This window comes from Schistocerca piceifrons, chromosome 1 (genome assembly GCF_021461385.2).
Source record: "Schistocerca piceifrons isolate TAMUIC-IGC-003096 chromosome 1, iqSchPice1.1, whole genome shotgun sequence".
NCBI classification, from domain to species: Eukaryota; Metazoa; Arthropoda; class Insecta; order Orthoptera; family Acrididae; genus Schistocerca; species Schistocerca piceifrons.
In genome coordinates, this window is record NC_060138.1 from 1115215575 (window position 1) to 1115229111 (window position 13537).

General features: G+C 43.2%; 1 non-coding gene across 1 annotated transcript; it reads right to left on the reverse strand.

Moving 5' to 3' along the window:
- Positions 1-352: 352 nt before the first annotated feature.
- Positions 353-426, reverse strand: Trnai-aau. The gene has a single exon. It is a non-coding gene; the product is annotated as a tRNA-Ile (tRNA).
- Positions 427-13537: the final 13111 nt, after the last annotated feature.

The following is a 13537-nucleotide window of genomic DNA, read 5'->3' on the forward strand; positions in this document are numbered from 1 at the left end:
GGAGGGAAGAAAGAACTATTGAAAATTATAGAGCAACGCAAAACAAAACTCATTGGGCGCTTAATTAGACACGATATTCTTTTACAAATCATTTTCGATTGCTTAAAAAATATGATGAATGAGATGGAAAGTTCTTCACACCTAGAGATGAAGAGGACTGCTGAAGAGATGAAGATGTGGCTACATGGCCTTTTGAAAGAATGATTTAAAAAAAAGAAATAGCCCACTCTGAACCATGAGTTGTCCTGTTCTTTGAGCTCATTTCATAGGTTTTCCGAATAGTTTCGTAGTTTCATTCGTCCTGCACACACCGCGCATCTTAGGTGGGCAATCTGCCGGAAGAGAAAATAGTTAGCCCGTGGGGGGATCGAACCCACGACCTTCGCGTTATTAGCACGACGCTCTAACCAACTGAGCTAACGGGCCACTACACTTCGTTGTCAACTAGAGGTAAATGTAGTGTAGTAAGACACCGCCCCCCCCCCTTTTAATAATATCTGTAATTATAAATTTCCGTCTGTTTTGAGGACAAGTGACAAGCGATGGCTAGGGTCTGTCATTAATACGTCCAGGTGAGGCGGGTTGCCGACAATCAAGGCGCACTAACGTCGCGTTCTGTACAGTCCATTCAAACACGGCCTCGGGGCTTAAGTCAGAAGTTTTCGTAATTCCGGTGACATGCAACACAACAAGTTTTTGGTTGAGTTAAGAGTCCCGTGAACAACGTTGACAACAGAAATGCAATGTTTGTTCGTTTCTAATAATCGGCCGTGACTTTTCCAAAACATACAAATCGGTTATCCCTCGAAACGATGTACATAGCACACTCAAACAGTCAAGGTGGCTCCCATATTCCTTTTTTTTTTTTTTTTGTCTGTTGAGAACGAGTAAATCGTTGACGATTAGATGTACTTGTAGCACATTACGTGTAGAATACAGCTTTATGTATCACTAGAACAGCATCTCCTTAACTTCTGTACTCTTCATTAACATAAGCGATGTTATCGTACTATTCTCCTATCACGTAGAGGCCTTTTTAAATTAGCTTTGGTAATCAAGACCATGTATATATTACATCACACACTAAAGTCAATTACGTCTAGTTAGATGTGGCAAATCTAAAGTCTATGCTATGACGGCATTTATTTTTAAAAGAAGCCTTTTCCCAACATGCAACTACAGCATATCTGATAAGCTAAGAAAAGACTGAGGTGATAAAGGCACACCAGGATTAGAATAATGAGCATCGTAAATGATTATCCACCCTTTGCAAATTTTCACTCATCCTTACCAATTCTCGATTCTTATTTATAATTATTTTTTTAATTCCTTTATTACACATCATATTTAGTTTCTTTACCTGTCGTTCGATAGTTGCACGAATAACACCTGACATTTCGGCTTCAAATGCAGTTTAGAAAAGCTATTTCTTCTGCCTCTTGACGTGACTTTTACCTCTGACTGTATTTTGTATAGTAAATCCGCCAATGATTCGCAATTGCTGCATACGTACTGGATTTAGATATACATCTTACTCTCCTCCGCCTTCTCTTTCTCTGCATGTTGTGAGGTAACGGGCGAGTTGTGGCGCCCTGAAAATATTCTAAGTTCGCAGTTGGCGACGCACGAGCCGCTCGGCAAGCCGGGCCTCGTCAGCAACCGTGATGTGCCGAACATTAGCCGGAGCAAGAGGGGCAGCCCCAGCGCGTAGTCCAGGTCGACCGCGTGGCTGGGAATTACATGTTGACTCTTGTGTCGAGGACTGCGCTGTGTGTCGACGAAGGAGATTTGTATGCCGGGAGCGCCAAAGACGGCGGACTTTGTGAAACCATAATGGCAGACATTTCACAGTTCGTCTAGAAATTAATAATAGCCAGAGGAATCAAGATACCTTAAAAAGAAACATGTACAATACCATTTTTTGCACGACGATTCTGATGGTGTAATCAGATTTTCAATATCTTTATTAGTTTAACGTTTAGTATCTGACTGTAAATTATACAAGTAACACCCAGCAACGAATTTCCAAAATCTAAACGGTTCATCCGAATTTGTAGATCGACGAGTCTTTAGAAAGCTATTAGTGTAAACCTAAATTGGTATGAATTACAGGCATGTAACATGAACAGTACATGAGTTATTAGAGGTCAAAGTGGCCAATTACTATTGATCGCGTCAGGCCATAAGTACTCCACAGTTATACGAAAATACGGTAGCAGCATGCTTATAAATATATTTATTCGTCTATGTCTTTGTTTATATCCGATATACACTATTCACGAAGAAATTGGTCAAATATTTACTGTGTTTTAGAAAGCACAGAGACATTAGGCCAGTGGCCTACTTTTGTTTCTATTCCTTTAAAATATGTTTATTTGATTTATTTATGTATTTAATAATGTGGGTTAGAGCGTGTTTATGGTCCATCAGTACTAATATTTATTTCATTTCAAGTTATTTAAATGTAAATCCAGTATTTCGTATGTGTTTCAATACGTTTGTGAGAGTGCGTTGGCTTGGAGACAGGGCGTGAGCGCTCTAGCCAATCACAGCGCTCGTTACTACGGTAGGCGACTACCGAAGTCAATGGACAGACTGGATGGAAGAGGGGCAGGAGCATCGGGGCACACGACATGGATGAGTGCTGAATGGGAAGGCATGGCGGACGGTTGCAGGAAATACTTGGAGAGTGTTGAGCAGTTCGCGCTTGGTAGCGGGAGAGAGAAATATTTCGTAGTGCCGACTTGTGCACTTGTGAGATTTCCGTGGCTTCTGCAGCGAGGACGTAGTATGTGTTTAGAAGTGAATATCTCGTGAGCTATGTTGTTGTTCATAACTAATTACGTGAAGTAGGAATCTATTGTTTCCCTGTTATTCAACTTATATTTTATTTGATTGCTGGACCAACGACACCAATAAGTGTTTTGAAGTAATAAACGACATTCTTAAAGGTACTTCTACTATCGTACTTATCATTCAAAGTCGTTAAAAACAGTACCTGCAGATTTTATTTAATTGCAATCTTTAATTTATAAATTTATATGTTACATTCAAAATTGGCAGTTGCTGAGTGATGGGAACGTTCGACCATTCGATTCATGTGTGTACTTATATTGTATACTGTAGACTCAGCACTATTTAGCTTGTAATGCGGCAACTATGTATCCCAGCCCCTGGACAACGAAATCAGCCAAAACTTTTAATGGTTCAACTCTCAGTCTGAGGGTACGTAGTTGAGGGCAACCATTAATATTTTTTGAAAGCCTGCAATCTCTCCCTCCCCTGATGTCAGCTCCCTCCTGCACCTCTCTGTCCATCTTCTCTCGCCCACGCCTTTCGCTTTGACCTTTATTGATACTGTAGTACGTGAGCGTGCTAAAATTTTTATTCTGTTCTGTCAGCTGAGGTATTGCGAGGGTTGCCCAGAAAGTAACGCACCACATTTTTTTCTTAAACAATTCTTTATTAAACATAATGAGAATTACACACACGAAAGAATAGTGCCATATTTACACACGTAATCTCCATCCCGTTATATGGCCTTCTTCGAGCGCGAAACAAAGGGGTGTATGATGTGTCGGTACCAACCCTTGTCCTGGTGCGAAGCCAGTGCTTCACTATATGAATCACCTATCACTATCCGGGACAAGAAGGACTCCCCTTCACTATCAAACCTTTGCAACAAATCAAGACAAATGTTTTTTCTGTGCGATTTGTGATCCACCGTTAGACACCACTGGACCCATCTTGCATATACTTTCGAATATCCAAGAGTGCTGATAATCGTATCCACACTTCCTTTGCTCTTTGTCAGATGCAGCGCCAATTGCCGAGTCGTAATGCGTCTGCCCTCGCGAATGACAACATCAGGTCGCTGCAACATGTCAGGTGTGTCGGCCGTGGATGGTCTCCCCGTGGATGGCTGCAAATCGTGGAGGTCCGCCGAACCGCCTGCTGATGACCTCATCCTCCGTACCTGGCGACTAACTGTACCTCTGTCGACAGCAGATGCTCCATACACTTTGCACAAGCGTTTGTGAATATTCCCCACAGTTTCTATCTCTGCAGTGAGAAACTCAATGGCGGCAAATTGCTTGAAACGCCACTTTGAAACTGTCCTGCAGCTGCGCTATCTGTCAGAAGTGACGGAAACTTGGCACGCTCGCTCAGGAGGTTTCAGATAATACATACGTAACGTTTCGCATTCGTAGCAATGATTGCGGCCGACAAAAAAAATGCCTTGCATTACTTTCTGGGCAACCCTCGTTTGATGTTGTTGTTGTTATGGTCTTCAGTCCTGAGACTGGTTTGATGCAGCTCTCCATGCTACTCTATCCTGTGCAAGCTGCTTCATCTCCCAGTACGTACTGCAGCCTACATCCTTCTGAATCTGCTTAGTGTATTCATCTCTTGGACGTCCTCTACGATTTTTACCCTCCACGCTGTCGTCTAGTACTAAATTGGTGATCCCTTGATGCCTCAGAACATGTCCTCCCAATCGATCCCTTCTTCTAGTCAAGTTGTGCCACAAATTTCTCTTCTCCCCAATTCTGTTCAATACCTCCTCATTAGTTATGTGATCTACCCATCTAATCTTCAACATTCTTCTGTAGCACCACATTTCGAAAGCTTCTATTCTCTTCTTGTCCAAACTATTTATCGTCCACGTTTCACTTCCATACATGTCTACACTCCATACAAATACTTTCAGAAACGACTTCCTGACACTTATATCTATACTCGATGTTAACAAATTTCTCTTCTTCAGAAACGTTTTCCTTCCCATTGCCAGTCTACATTTTATATCCTCTCTACTTCGACCACCATCAGTTATTTTGTTCCCCAAATAGCAAAACTCATTTGCTACTTTAAGCGTCTCATTTCCTAATCTAATACCTTCAGCATCACCCGATTTAATTCGACTACATTCCATTTTCCTCGTTTTGCTTTTGCTGATGTTCATCTTATACCCTCCTTTCAAGACTGTCCATTCCGTTCAGCTGCTCTTTCAAGTCCTTTGCTGTCCCTGACAGAATAACAATGTCATCGGCGAACCTCAAAGTTTTTATTTCTTCTCCATGGATTTTAATACCTACTCTGAACTTTTCTATTGTTTCCTTTAGTGCTTGCTCAATATACAGATTGAGTAACATCGGGGATAGGCTACAACCCTGTCTCATTCCCTTCTCAACCACTGCTTTCCCTTCGTGCCCCTCGACTCTTATATCTGCCATCTGGTTTCTGCACAAATCGTAAATAGTCTTTCGCTCCATGTATTTTACCCCTGCCACCTTCAGAATTTGAAAGAGAATATTTCACTCAACGTTATCAAAAGCTTTCCCTAAGTCTACAAATGCTAGAAACGTAGGTTTGCCTTTCCTTAATCTATTTCCTAAGATACGTCGTAGGGTCAGTATTGCCTCGCGTATTCCAACATTTCCACGGAATCCAAACTTATCTTCCCCGAGGTCGGCTTCTATCAGTTTTTCCATTCGTCTGTAAAGAATTTGCGTTAGTATTTTGCAGCTGTGGCTTATTAAATTGATAGTCCGGTAATTTTCACATCTGTCAACACCTGCTTTCTTTGGGATTGGAATTATTATATTCTTGTTGAAGTCTGAGGATATTTCGCCTGTGTCATACATCTTGCTCACCAGGTGGTAGAGTTTTGTCAGGGCTGGCTCTCCCAGGGCTGTCAGTACTTCTAATGGAATGTTGTCTACTCCGGGGGCCTTGTTTCGACTCAGGTCTTTCAGTGCTCTGTCAAACTCTTCATGCAGTATCATATCTCCCATTGCATCTTCATAATATTGTCCACAAGTACATCACCCTTCTACAAACTTTCTATATACTCCTTCCACCTTTCTGATTTCTCTTCTTTGCTTAGAACTGGGTTTCCCTCTGAGCTCTTGATATTCATCGAAGTTGTTCTCTTTTCTCCAAAGGTCTCTTTAATTTTCCTGTAGGCTCGTTTATGTCACGCATATTACTCGGTCGACTTCACCCGCTCCGCTGACGCAAGTTCCAACCCTCTGCCGCTAGAGGGCTCCAAACTGTAGCGTGTAACATGGCTGTGTGTGACGTAACTATGTCCGTGTGCAAGAAACAGCGTATCGAACTCTAGTTTCCAAGCGCAGGAAACGTGTCTCTAATTGAAAGCTATAGAAGAATGAAAGCTATGTGTGTTGAATGGTTCAAATGGCTCTGAGCACTATGGGTATTAACTGCTGAGGTCATCAGTCCCCTAGAACTTAAAACTACTTAAACCTAACTAACCTAAAGACATTACACACATCCATGCCCGAGGCAGGATTCGAACCTGCGACCGTAGCAGTCGCGAAGTTCCAGACTGTAGCGCTTAGAACCACTCGGCCAACCCGGCCGGCTATGTGCGTTGACATCAGTAATGTGCGACGCTGGGTTGTTGGGGAGTTCACCATTTTGACCCCAAAAATAGGAGACAGTCAATGGAGTTGCGCCACAAAGGATCACCGACACCAAAAAAATTCAAAACCATGCCATCAGCAGGTAAATCATGCTTACAGTTGGCGAGAACTCTTCCGCGTTCGATTCCCGGCTGGGTGTTGTGTTGTCCTAATCATCATCATTTCATCCCCATCTACGTGCAAGTCGCCGAAGTGGCGTCAAATCGAAAGACTTGCACCCGGCGAACGGTTTGCCCGACGGGAGGCCCTAGTCACACGACATTTACATTTAACACGACAATGCCAGACCACGCACAAGCGCTGTAAGATCTGCAACAATCCGACATTTTGGATTCACTGTCATTGATCATCCTCCTTACAGTCCTGACTTGGCTCCATCCTATTTTCATCTGATTACCAAACTTAAAGAAATCCTCCGATGACCTCACTGTGACAGTGATGAAGCGGCGCAAGCAGAGGTACAGTGGTGGCCTCATCAACAAAGACAAATAGTCTACAATGATATCACAAGCCGGTCTTTCGTTTGGAGAAATGTGACTATCTTGAGAAACAAGTATGAAGGCATGAAGAATAAATATGTAGAATGTTAATAAAGTTTCTTTTATTTAAAAAGCTTCAAGTGTTTTCACATAAAATTTTCAGAATATTGCACAGACATCCTCCTACCTCAGTGTTTCCATCTCTTCCTGGCTCAATCTGTCGACGTCATCCTTCCACATCTATTCCTCCTCCCCACTGTTTCTGTCTCTTTCACGCCATCTATCTCCCTCTCCCTAGTCTTTGACCACCTCCTCCTTCCCCCCTCTCTGTTCATCCCCTTCCTCTATCTCCTCCTCCCCCTCTCTGAACGTCTTCTCCTCCACCTCTCTGCACATCTCCTTCTCCTCCTCCTCCTCCTCCTCCTCTGTCCATCCCCTTCTCACCTCTCTCTCTCTCTCTCTCTCTCTCTCTCCCTCCCTCTCCCTCTCTCTCTCTCTCTCTCTCTCTCTCTCTCTCTCCTTCATCCCCTGTTTTTGCTGTCCATCTTTGAGGATCTTGATGTTTGTGAGACACCTCCCCAAGTCTACACTCTGTCTCCTCCTCCCTGACTCTCTATCCTTCTCCACCTCCCTCTGTCCCTATCATCAGAAATGGTTCAAATGGCTCTGAGCATTATGGGACCTAACATCTGAGGTCATCAGTCCCCTAGAACTACTTAAACCAAACTCACCTAAGGATATCACACACATCCATGCCTGAGGCAGGATTCGAACCTGCGACCGTAGCAGTCGCGCGGTTCCAGACTGAAGCACCTAGAACCACTCGGCCACACTGGCTGGCTCCCTGTCATCCTTCTCTGTATCCATCCCCTCCTGATGCACTCTTCCCCTATCCACCCCTCCATCCAAGCTGATACCAACACCATGCCTGTCAAGCATGGCAGTCTACATGTAAGGGATTTGGAAAACAAATTCTTGGTCCTGACGTGTAGGCTGCTATGCAAAGCAGATCAGTAAGGCAGGCCAATACTACTCCAACGCAGCCTACATGTTGAGCACTGGAAAACTGTTCCTTGCCCCTGATATCTAGGCTGCCCTGCTAAGAAAGTCGATCAGGCAGCCGATACTCTTCCTACTCAATACGCCTGTCGTTTAGAGCAGCCTATATACCAGGGGTAGACTGTCTATCCATATGTTTATTAATGTGTAATCAACAAAATGATCTTGCTGTGCTGGTACTGCAAATGGCTGAAAGCAAGAGGAAACTACACCCATAATTTTACCTGAGGCCATCCAGCTCTACTGTGTGGTTAAATGGTAATGGCGTCCTCTAGGGTAAAATATTCTGGAGGCAAAATAGCCCCTATTCAGATCTCTGTGTGCAGACTACTCAGACGGATATCATAAAGCAAAACAAAACTGGCATTCTACGGACTGGAATGTGAAATGTTAGATCCCTTAATCTGGAAGGTATGTCAGAAAATTTAAAAAGGGAAATGGATTGGGTGAAGTTACATACAATGGGGATTAGTCAAGTGCAGTGGCAGGATGAAGAGGATGTCTGGCCAGGTGAATACAGGGTTATAAAAACAAAATCAAATAGGGGTCATGCAGGAATAGGTTTAATAATGGATAAGGAAATAGGAATGTAGGTAAGCTACTATGATCAGCATAGTGAACGCATTATTGTAGGGTAGTTAGACACAAAGCCCACACCCACGACAGTAGTACAAGTTAATATGCCAACTAGCTCCACAGATGAAGTGACTGAAGAAATGTTTGACAATGTAAAAGAAATTGTGCAAATAGTTAAGGGAGACGAAAATTTGTCTTGGAGACTGCAATTTGATAGTAGGAAAATGAAGAGAAGGAAAAATAGGTGAATATGGAATGGGGTAAAGGAACGAAAGAGGAAGATGCCTTCTAGCGTTCTGCTCAGAGCATAATTTAATCATCGCTAACTTGTGATTTAAGAGTTATAAAATAAGGCTGTATTCGTGGAAGAGACCTGGAGACATAGAAAGGTTTCAGATTCATTATATAATATTAAGACAGAGATTTAGAACCCGGTTTTAAATTCCAGGTGCAGATGTGGACTTTGACCACAATGTATTGCTTATGAACTGTAGATTAAAACTGAAGAAATTGCAAAAAGTTAGGAAATTAAAGAGAAAGGACTGGATAAGTTGAAAGAACCTGAGGTTCCTTAGAGTTTCAGAGGGAAATTTAGGAACTGGTTGATTAGAACAGGTGGAACGATCACAGCAGAAAACTAATGGGTAGCCTTAAGAGATTAAATAATGAAGACAGCAGAGGATCAGATAGGTAAAAACGCAGGAGCTAGTAGGAATCCTTGGATAACACAAGAGATATTGAATTTAATTGATGAAAGGAGAAAATATAAAAATGCAGCTAATGCAGCAGGTGAAAAATAAGATTAACAGGAAGTGCAAAATGGCTAAACAGGAATGGCTAGAGGACAAATGTAAGGATTTAGAATCATATTTCATTAGGGGAAATACTGATACCGCCTACAGTAAAGAGGCCTTTGGGGAAAAGAGGAGCAGCTGTATGAATATCAAGAGCTCAGATAGAAAATCAGTCCTAACCAAAGAAGAGAAAACTGAAAGGTACACAGAGTACATAGTCTATACAAGGGAGACAAACTTGAATGCAATGTTATTGAAAGGGAAGTGGACAGAGATGAGGATGATATGGGAGATACAATACTGCGGGAAGAATTTGACACAGCTCTGAAAGACCAAATTCGAAAAAACGCACCGTGAACAGACGATATTCCCTCACAACTACTGATAGCCTTGGGAGAGCCAGCCATGACAAAACTCTTCCATGTGGCGTGCAAGATGTGTGAGACAGGCCTATATACCCTGAGATTTCAAGAAAAATATAATAATTGCAATCCCAGAGAAAGCCTTTGAAGCAGTTTTGAAAATTACCGAACTATCACTTTAATAAGTCATGGTTGCAAAATACTAATACGAATTCATTACAGAATAATGGAATAAATGGAAGTTGACCTCGGGGAAGATCAGCTTGGATTCAGGAGAAATGTAGGAATACGCGAGGAAGTGCCGACCCTACGACTTCTCTTACAAGATACGTTAAGGAAAGACAGACATAAGTTTATAGCATTTCTAGACTTAGAGAAAGCTTTTGACGATGTTGACTTGAACACTCTCTTTCAAATTCTGAAGGTAGCAGAGGTAAAATACAGGGAGCGAAAGGCTATTTACAACTTGTACAGACACCAGACGCCAGTAACAAGAGTCGAGGGGCATGAAAAGCAAGCAGTGGTTGAGAAGGGAGACAGCGTTGTAGCCTAACCTCGATGTTATTCAGTCTGTACATTGAACAAGCTTTAAAGGAAAGCAAAGAAAAATTGGGAGTAGGAATTTAAAGTCCAGCGAGAAGAAATAAAAACTTATGAGGTTTGTCGATGACGCTGTAATTCTGTCAGAGACAGCAAAGGATTTGGAAGAGCAGATGAACGGAATGAACAGTCTTGAAGGGAAGATATAAGATGAACACCAACAAAAGCAAAATGAAGATGATGGAATGTAGTGGAATTAAATCAGGTGATGCTGAGGAAAGAAGATTAGGAAATGAGACACTTAAAGTAGTAGATGAGTTTTGCTATTTGGGCAGCAAAACAACTGATGATGGCTGAAGTAGAGAGGATATAAAAAGCAGATTGGCAGTGGTAAGAAGAGCATTTCTGAAGAAGTGAAGTTTGTTAGCATCGAATATACACTCCTGGAAATGGAAAAAAGAACACATTGACACCGGTGTGTCAGACCCACCATACTTGCTCCGGACACTGCGAGAGGGCTGTACAAGCAATGATCACACGCACGGCACAGCGGACACACCAGGAACCGCGGTGTTGGCCGTCGAATGGCGCTAGCTGCGCAGCATTTGTGCACCGCCGCCGTCAGTGTCAGCCAGTTTGCCGTGGCATACGGAGCTCCATCGCAGTCTTTAACACTGGTAGCATGGCGCGACAGCGTGGACGTGAACCGTATGTGCAGTTGACGGACTTCGAGCGAGGGCGTATAGTGGGCATGCGGGAGGCCGGGTGGACGTACCGCCGAATTGCTCAACACGTGGGGCGTGAGGTCTCCACAGTACATCGATGTTGTCGCCAGTGGTCGGCGGAAGGTGCACGTGCCCGTCGACCTGGGACCGGACCGCAGCGACGCACGGATGCACGCCAAGAACGTAGGATCCTACGCAGTGCCATAGGGGACCGCACCGCCACTTCCCAGCAAATTAGGGACACTGTTGCTCCTGGGGTATCGGCGAGGACCATTCGCAACCGTCTCCATGAAGCTGGGCTACGGTCCCGCACACCGTTAGGCCGTCTTCCGCTCACGCCCCAACATCGTGCAGCTCGCCTCCAGTGGTGTCGCGACAGGCGTGAATGGAGGGACGAATGGAGACGTGTCGTCTTCAGCGATGAGAGTCGCTTCTGCCTTGGTGCCAATAATGGTCGTATGCGTGTTTGGCGCCGTGCAGGTGAGCGCCACAATCAGGACTGCATACGACCGAGGCACACAGGGCCAACACCCGGCATCATGGTGTGGGGAGCGATTTCCTACACTGGCCGTACACCACTGGTGATCGTCGAGGGGACACTGAATAGTGCACGGTACATCCAAACCGTCATCGAACCCATCGTTCTACCATTCCTAGACCGGCAAGGGAACTTGCTGCTCCAACAGGACAATGCACGTCCGCATGTATCCCGTGCCACCCAACGTGCTCTAGAAGGTGTAAGCCAACTACCCGGGCCAGCAAGATCTCCGGATCTGTCCCCCATTGAGCATGTTTGGGACTGGATGAAGCGTCGTCTCACGCGGTCTGCACGTCCAGAACGAACGCTGGTCCAACTGAGGCGCCAGGTGGAAATGGCATGGCAAGCCGTTCCACAGGACTACATCCAGCATCTCTACGATCGTCTTCGTGGGAGAATAGCAGCCTGCATTGCTGCGAAAGGTGGATATACACTGTACTAGTGCCGACATTGTGCATGCTCTGTTGCCTGTGTCTATGTGCCTGTGGTTCTGTCAGTGTGATCATGTGATGTATCTGACCCCAGGAATGTGTCAATAAAGTTTCCCCTTCCTGGGACAATGAATTCACGGTGTTCTTATTTCAATTTCCAGGAGTGTAGATTTAAATGTTAGGAAGTATTTTCTGAAAGTATTTGTCTGGAGTGTAGCCATGTATAGAAGTGAAAGATGGACTATAAATAGTTTAGACACAAAGAGAATAGAAGATTTTGAATGCTGAAGATTAGATGGGTGGATCACGTAAATAATGACGAAGTACTGAATGGAATTGGGGAGACAAGAAATTATTGGCACAACTTGACCAAAAGAAGGGATCAGATGATAGGACACATTGTGAGACATCGAGGGATGATCAATTTAGTATTGGAGGGAAGTGTGTGGGGCAAAAATCGTAGAGGGAGACCAAGAGATGTATACGGTAAGCAGATTCAGAAGGATGTAGCTTGCAATATTTATTCGGAGATGAAGCTCGCACAGCATAGAGTAGCATGGAGAACTGCATCAGAACAGTCTTCGGACTGGTGACCACAACATCAACAACATAATACGGCAACCCAGAAATATGGTTGCCAAGAGAACAATGCATGAAATTACTAAACACACAAAACTGAATTAACTTACATAGATAAATAAAAGTGTAAAAATCACTATCGTATGCCATATTCAATAATTCCAGTAAGTAATCAAGTTTCAAAACGTGTATTAATATTTTAGTACAATATTTATATAAATACTTCAATTATCCAGCAATAATAGGTTTTTCAGTGTACCAGAAAAGATTTTATCATTGTTATGTGAAAGTATTTTTCTTTTTCACAGTGGGACACTAGGTTATTAGGACGACAGGCTATCGACCGCGCCTGTAGCAATGATGACTTGTGTCAATAATTGCTGTATGATTAGGAATAATTTTTACACACTCGATATACTAAAACACTGACAACTTTTTTACAGTACTGGTTGGGTATAGTCCTATCTGTGATAGCTGACTTCCGACGACTCTCTTGCTCTCTCGTATACCACAGATCGTTTGTGTCAGCCAGACTATACCTCTGATTGTATACAATGCAACGATCCTGACATTGCCAGTGTGTTACTTTATAAAAATTCGTTAAATTGTTTGAAGTCGTTTATATGAAACTGAATGAATCATATTACGATTCATCATAGTTGAGAAAGAAATAACGAGAAAGTATGCATTATTGATAACACTGTAACAAAAGAAATACTGTATAATAGTATGACATACTATGTTGTAGTGTAGCATATTGACTTGAAATCTAACATGTATTATTATTATTGACGCGAATTGACACGTAACTTTAAGTATGAGATAGTAGCTTTTTCCGTCTATTGGAATGCCAGTGGAGTAGTCCTGCTACATTCCACTACAAATTCTCCATGTTTATGTAGCGAATCGCCTGTTTCGGTGCTTAAATAAACAGCATTTGAACGAGCTCTCAACCGCCCTTTACTGACAACAGTGTTAAATATTACTACGTAGTACTGTAATAACTAA